The following is a 7,598-nucleotide window of genomic DNA, read 5'->3' as shown; positions in this document are numbered from 1 at the left end:
CAGGAAACCATGCAGGTCATTTCCTGGTATCGTGTCGTGATGCTTCCTTGCTACAGCAGTCTGCATGACAAACAAAGGCTGGCTAAATAAAAACTGAAAGAACTGGAGATGCTGTAAATCACAGACAAAACCAGAAATTACTGGAAAAGCTCAGCAGGTCTGGCAGCATCTGTGGAGAGAATCAGAATTAATGTTTCGGGTTGAGTGGCCCTTCCTCAACTGATGATAGCGAGGAAAATGTCGGTTTATATGCATAAGATAGGGAGGGGGGAGGAGTTAAGGAGTAAACGATAAGTGGGAATAGAGCCCAACAGGAAAGAAGATCTGTTGGACAGTCAAAGGAATGGATAATGATGTGACGAGAAAGGTGAATAACTGTAATGGGGACTGTTAGTGGCTAACAATGTGTGGGGTGTAATAGCAGACTATGTGATAATAAGGTCTCGTGTGTGCAATGTGGGGCAAGGACGTAGGAGACCTCAAATCCTAAAGCTATTAACTTGATATTGAGTCTGGAGGGCTACAGGGTCCCTGTAGAGTAGACGACATACTGAGCAGCGAATGCAATAGACTAGATTGTGAGAAGTGCAGGCAAAAGTGCTACTTCACCTGGAAGTTGTGCTTGGGCCCTTGGATACTGAGGAAGGAGGTGGTAAATGGGCAGGTGTAACATCTTCTGTGGTTGCAGAAGAAGGTGCTGTGAGGCAGTTGGGGAATGTTGGGAATGAAGGAAAAGTGGACCAGGATGACCCAAAGGGAATGGTCCTTGCGGAAGGTGGACAAGAGAGGGGAGTGGAATATGTATCTGGTGGTGGCAGAAATGGTGGCTAATGATACTCTGAATGTGGATGCTGGTGGGATGGTAGGTAAGGATAAGGGGGACCTTATCATGTTGCAGAAGGGAGGAGAGGGGGTGAGGGCAGAAATGCATGAGATGGATCAGACCTAGCTGAGGGCCCTGTCAACAACGGTTGAGGAAAAAGGTGGATATTTCAGAAACCCCCTTGTCAGAGTTAGCATCATCAGAACAAATGTGATGGAGACGGAAGAATTGGGAAAATGGAACAGGAAGCAGGGTTTGGTTTTATAGTGGATATTGGTTGTCAGCCTATCCCCAGAAATAGAAACAGAGATGTCGAGGAAGGGAAAGGAGGACTCAGAGATGGACCAGGTTAAAGTGAGGGTGGGGTGGAAATTGGAAGTGAAATTGATACATTTTTCTACTTTGGACAAAAAGGAAGCAGCATCGATGATATCGATATATCAGAGAAAGTGTTGTGGGTGGGGGCTGGAACAAAACTGAAACAAGGAATGTTCCATGAACCCCATGAAGAGATAGGCATCACTGGGGCCGATGCAAGTGCACATGGCCACCCCTGAAGAAAATGAGAGGAGTTAAATGAGAAGTTGTTGAGGGTGAGAATGAGTTTGGCCAAGCAGAGGAGGATGCCGGTCGGTTAAGACGGTTCAGGTCATTGCTCCAGGAAAAAGCAGAGAACCCTGAGACCATCCTAGAGGAGGATGGACACGGAAAGAGATTACACATCCATGGTAAAGAGGATGTGACTGGAAACTGGAAATTCGGAAACTGGTATAAAACGAGAGAGGAATCGCGAATGTAAGTGGGCAAGGGCTGGACCGGGGAGAAAAGACTGAGTCAAGGTTGGAAGAGCTGAGTTCTGTGGGGCAGGCTGAAACAATGGGTCTGATATGGGCAGTCCTGTTGAATTCAGTCCTTCTGAATTATCAGAAGGAGGTAGAAGCGAGCTTTGTGGGGCTGGGAAACTCTCAGCTTGGAGGCAGTGGGGAGAGTGAGGTGGGGTGGGGGTGGGAGATCACCAGATGAAATGAGATTGTTGACCATAGCTGACACAATGGCCTGATGTTACATCAGGGGGTCATGGTCCCGGGGAGATAAGAGGAGGTATCTGGGAGCTGGTGCTCAGTCTTTGCAATTGAGAGATCAGTCTGCCAGATTACAAGATCACAACCCTTATCAGCAGGCTTGGTTAGGAAGTCAAAGGCTGGCTACTGGGTCAGAAAAAAATATCTGATAATAAAGTCTTAGAGTCACACAGCACAGAAACAGACCATTTGGTCCAACCTGTCCACACCAATCAAGTTTCCCAAACTAAACTAGTCCTATTTGCCTAGATTTTGGCCCGATCCCTTTAAATCTTTTCTTTTCATGTACCTGTCCAAATGTCTTTTAAATGTTATAACTGTTCAGCTGTTGCATTGTTTTGGTACTTTGGGGATAAAAGATCAAAACAACAGCACATTAAAAAGGAGGAGGAGAGACCACATGGTCAGTGTGAGAGAGCGAGCGAGAGAGTGAGAGAGAGAGAGAAAAAGAGAAAGAGAAAGAAAGACACCTACATTGCTATCTGACACAGCTGTGAATCTACACAGCTACTGCCTTTGCTGTTTATGTTCAAGTATTTCTGGACATCAGAGTGCATCTAAGAAAAATTAACGAACAGCAAAATTCACAGCTGACCTTGAAGGAATCTGTTTGGAAGAGCTCACAGCACAGAAACATAAGGGGACAGTTTCTAAGTATAGCCTTGCTGTCTTTTTTTTAATAGTGAGTAGAATGGGTTCTTTTTGGTTATATGTTTTATTGAGGTCTGTCCTTTGATTACAATTTTGAAAATATAAAAGATAGATACTTAATTAACCTGGGTGGTGTTTTTTTTTGAGAGCAATAAGACTGTGCTACTTTCTGGGTTTGTAGATTGTTAAAGTGCAAAGATGGTCTTTAGTGGAGTGATGTGCTTTTCCTGTTGGATGTGGGATATTAGGGACAGTTTCCATGTTACTGATGATTATGTCTACAGTAAGTGTGTTTGGTTGTGAATCCTATCACATCACATGGATCAGTTGGAGTGGCAGTTGGAGGCAATGAGGAATTTACAGGATCCCGGGGGCATGATGGATGACAGTTATGGAAAGGGAGAAAAACTACAGATGCAGTCAGGAAGATGGGTTACTGCCAGGAAAGTTAGGAGATGGTGGCAGGTGGTGCAGGAGTCTCCTGTGGCTATCCCCATCTCAAACAAGTATGCTGCTTGGGAAAGTGTAGGAGATAATGGATTTACAGAGGAACGTAGCACAAACAGCCAAGTTTCTGGTACCAAGACTGGCTCTAATGTAATGAGGGGGATGTCAGGTTCCAAGTGATCAACTGTGATAGGGGACTCCCTGAACAAACACCTGTGCAGATGACAGCGAGAAATCTGAATGGAGTGTTGCCTCCTTGATGCCAGGATCAAGGATATCTCAGAGAGAGTGCAGATTATTCTCAAAGGGGTGTGCGACCAGCAGGAGGTCATTGTACATATTGGAACTAAAGACGTAGGAATGAAAGAGGATGAGATTCTGAAGCCTACCCGTATCCTTCAGATAATCAAGGTTTTTCTGTAGTAACTTAACATTGTACCAATTTAACAACCAGACACAAGAGGGAGCCCCTTTCCAGTGGCTAGGTGAAATGATTTACATGCTTGCAGATGACATTGCAAGCTCCTCAAATCACGCAAAACAACTAAGATTTCTAGAGTACCAATCCCTTTACCAAAAACAGCCAAATTGTGTCATTGTCACTTAAACCCAGCAACTAGTAATTGGCGGGAACTGTGATTACAACTGGTATTATTTCCAGGGAAAGTTAACTGGCGATTTTATGTGAACAGATTTGTGAATATTTTCACCAACTAAAATAACAGTATAACTTAAACTGTGATGTAAGTAACATCTTCCTATCAATATGTTAGATCCCTACTCTAGCGAAATGGTTTCTAGAACTTTTGTTCTTTTAATTTATTACTGTCATGATTTATAAAAGATAAATAAATCAATGCTGTCCATAGGGCTAGCTAGCCATGAGGAAATAAATCAGCCCTGTTCTCTCAGGAATTTGCTGAGGTATTGGAACTGCAGCTTGACTCCCATCTGATTCGACAAGATGGATCATGTTATATAAAAAGAAAATGTTCCTCATGCAGATGGTATGTGTAAATGGAATACTATGGCACCTTGGCCTCTTAAAGGGCTGCTACACATAAAAAGAGACAAATATGTTTGGTACAGGCTCCTTTTTGTTTACAAAGAATGGACACCTGAGGACTGTCCCTATCTTAAGTGATCCCTGATGAAGGGCTCTTGCCCGAAATGTCGATTCTCCTGCTCTTTGGATGCTGCATGACCTGCTGTGCTTTTCCAGCACCACACTCTTGACCTTGGTAATGTGACAGTTCAGTGATTCCAAACCAATGTCCCTATACTGAACATAGGCAGCAGGTGTTGCTACATCTGTGGAAGACTGTGCATTTTTGCATGCTGTTGGTGTGTAAAATATTTATGTTTCTGATCCTGCTGAAATTGCCCTTGCTAGCTTTGTGTAGAGCTACATTTTTTTTTTGGACTGAAGGAGACAATATTTGGTATTACTCTCTGTTGCAGCAGTAGTCAATGAAGTATTTTCAATCCAATTATAGATTCTATCTGAATAAGTTTGGAATATCGCAAAGCAGTGCAAAGTAATCCCAGCACAGAACAAGGCAATTTGGCCTCAAGTTGGTGTTTATGATCTGCAAGAGCCTCCATCCTTCTTCATCTAATTTCATCAACATGCTCTTACATTCCTCTCTCCATAATGCATTTACTTAGCTTCTATGGAAATGTATCCGTATTATTGAAGCACTCCCTGAGGCTGCCAGTTCTACAAGCTAATCACTTGCAGGGTATTAAATAGATTTCCCAAATTCATTATTGTGTTTACGAGAGGGCATCTTTTATTTATTGACCCTACTTTCACAATAGCTAACAGATGTTGTCAAAAATAGCTTTACCGTGCATTGTGCAAACATTTTTAAAGCATTCCTGTTGAATGTTTGTCAATCTGGATTATCCTCTGATGAAACGATAAGCATTTAGAGCAGCAGAATTCAAATGTGAAATAGTGGCTGTCTGATCCAATCTATTTACCAGCCGAGGTTGATAGCACCAGCAAATTGTGTATAAACATTATGTTGTGGCTTTATTCATCAAGTTGCTTTAGAAAAGGAAAAGATGAGTTTATTTGCAATTGGATCACCAAGCAAATTGTATCAGGGCAAGTCTGGATCGTAAATGAATAGGAAGGGTTTAGGGGATATGGGCCAAGCGCTGGAAAATAAGACTCGATTAATTTAGGATATCTGGTTGGCATGGATGAGTTGGACCAAATGATCCATTTCCATGCTATACATATCAATGACTCTATGACTCTGTGTGGCATTGGAAGATGGGTTAGATGGGTGTGGAAAATTAATTGCATTGGTTTGGCTGCCCAATGAAGTCAATGAAGAGGACATTTTCAAGAGGATTAAAGGGGCAGGCGATTGATACTGCCCGATTTTCTTTTCAATCTAAGATGTAACTACAATACTATGTATTTTTCTTCCTCCCAATCCTTTGACCATTGACCCTGAATGAGTGGGATTACAGAGCAAAATATTGATAGCCAGAATTCAACTCAGTGCATCAAAAGCTGAGATTGCAGCTCAGCTTTGGGCATGGTTGGCTGGTCAGCAGTTATTGACTGCCCCTAGTTGCCTTTGAGAAGGTAGTGATGATGCCTTCTTGAGCTAGTTAAGCCAGTTTATTCTGATTTACTGTGCAGCTCCCATGAAGGACACATGGTTTAAGGAAGCTGAAGAGATTAGCTGCAGGAGCATAATTCTTATGCAGGAAGTAGTTCAATGTTGTGGTAATTTTGTTGAATCAGCTGTATATTAAGGCTTTGCATTTTTTTTCTTTCAAAGTTGTTAATGTTCTCCAACACATCATTTTTCACATCCATTCAAATTCCTGCAGCACTCACTTTTAACACAATTTATAAACTCTTCATTTATCTATCACTGTTGTCACTCATCCAAATCTTTATGCAATGAGATGCATCCATAGTTACCCTCAGCAGGTATATTGCATTCATTAGGTGCATACCTGACCTTCACTCACAGGTCATTTTTGTGTCTCTAGTATAAGAGGTCTGTTAATTTAAGGGCAGGGACTAGGCTAAGGGTAGTATGCCACATAAGCATAGCTTACTGATGCAGAGAAAAAACCTTTGGAGAGAACTGACACATTTGCACCACTCTCTCAATGGTGGAGAAACAGCGTGCTTAGAATAGAACTGCAAATTAAATAATACAGAACAGAATGGGGGAAGAAATATGCAGACAAATCAGTTGTGCGATTAACACACCTAATATAACAGTCAGGAGAGATTTCAATTATCCAAGTTAAACTGGCATGAAGAAATTGTTTAAAAAAAGGGAATTGACTTTTCACAGTATAAATGTAACTAATTTCTCATTCAGGATGTGAGAAGACCAACAAGAAAAGAGTCATTGGATGTTGTAATGAGTAATACAACAGAACAGTAGGAAAAAATCTTAGTAATAGTGAGCCGAAAGATTTGGATAGGGGGAAACATAAATTGGACAAAAAAGTAATAGATTAGAAATCAGAAAATAATGAAGAAATATGTATAAAGCTTTTAAAATATTGCATTAATTCTGGGCTCCCTTATACAGGAAGGTGGCTGTTAAACTTAAAAGGGTTCCGAAAAGATTGTCAAGGATGTTGCAGGGATTGGACGGTTTCAGTTCTAGGAAGAAGCTGGAAACACTGGGGCTTTTTTTTCCCTGGAATGGAGGAGGCTGAGATTATAGAGGTTTATAAAGTCATGAGGGGCATGGATAGGGTGAATAGCCAAGGTCTTTTTCCCAGGGTAGGGGAGTCCAGAACTAGAGGGCATAGGTTTAAGGTGAGAAGGAAAGATGTAAGAGGGATCTGAGAGGCACATTTTTCACACAGAGGGTAATGCTTGTATGGAATGAGTTGTCAGAGGAAGTGGTTGAGGCTGGTACAGTTACATCATTTAAAAGGCATTTGGATGGCTATATGAATAGAAAGAGTTCAGTGAGATATGGGCCAAATGATGGCAAATGGGACTAGATCAGTTTAAGATATCTGGTCGCCAGAAATGAGTTGGACCAAAGGGTTTCTTTCAGTGCTGTATAACTTTATGATTCGATAACTAAGAAAAGATAAACTGGAACAAAATCCTGAAAAGGAAAGATGCAAAATAGATAGAAATCTTGAAAAAGGATATCAGAGTTCAAGAGAATGCATTCCACTGAAAGCTAAAATGACACTGGAAGTACTCAGAGACTAAAAAGAGGATGACAAAAGGGAATATAAAACTTAAAAGAGAAATTAGAAATTAAACTATCAGGAAGGCAAAGAGATTGCAAACTCAAATTATCAAGGAATATATAAAGAAATACAGATACATAAATAACATAAGGAAAATTAAAGGAAGGTTAAGTTGTCTGAAAAATAAGCTTACAGTTAATGTCAGAGTATTGACAAGACTATGGAAGAACTTTTGTTTTTAGCTTTTGTACAAGAGGGTATTGAAGTCAACATTTCTCTGGAGGATGTGCATGGGAAAATATTAATAGGGTTGGGATAGAAAAGAACAAAATATTTGATACATTAGAAAAATTAAGACAATAAAATCAGAGATCCCAATATATGCACCCAAA

The sequence above is a fragment of the Chiloscyllium plagiosum genome, chromosome 5, assembly GCF_004010195.1.
Source record: "Chiloscyllium plagiosum isolate BGI_BamShark_2017 chromosome 5, ASM401019v2, whole genome shotgun sequence".
NCBI lineage: Eukaryota > Metazoa > Chordata > Chondrichthyes > Orectolobiformes > Hemiscylliidae > Chiloscyllium > Chiloscyllium plagiosum.
Note: the sequence above shows the minus strand (reverse complement) of the source record.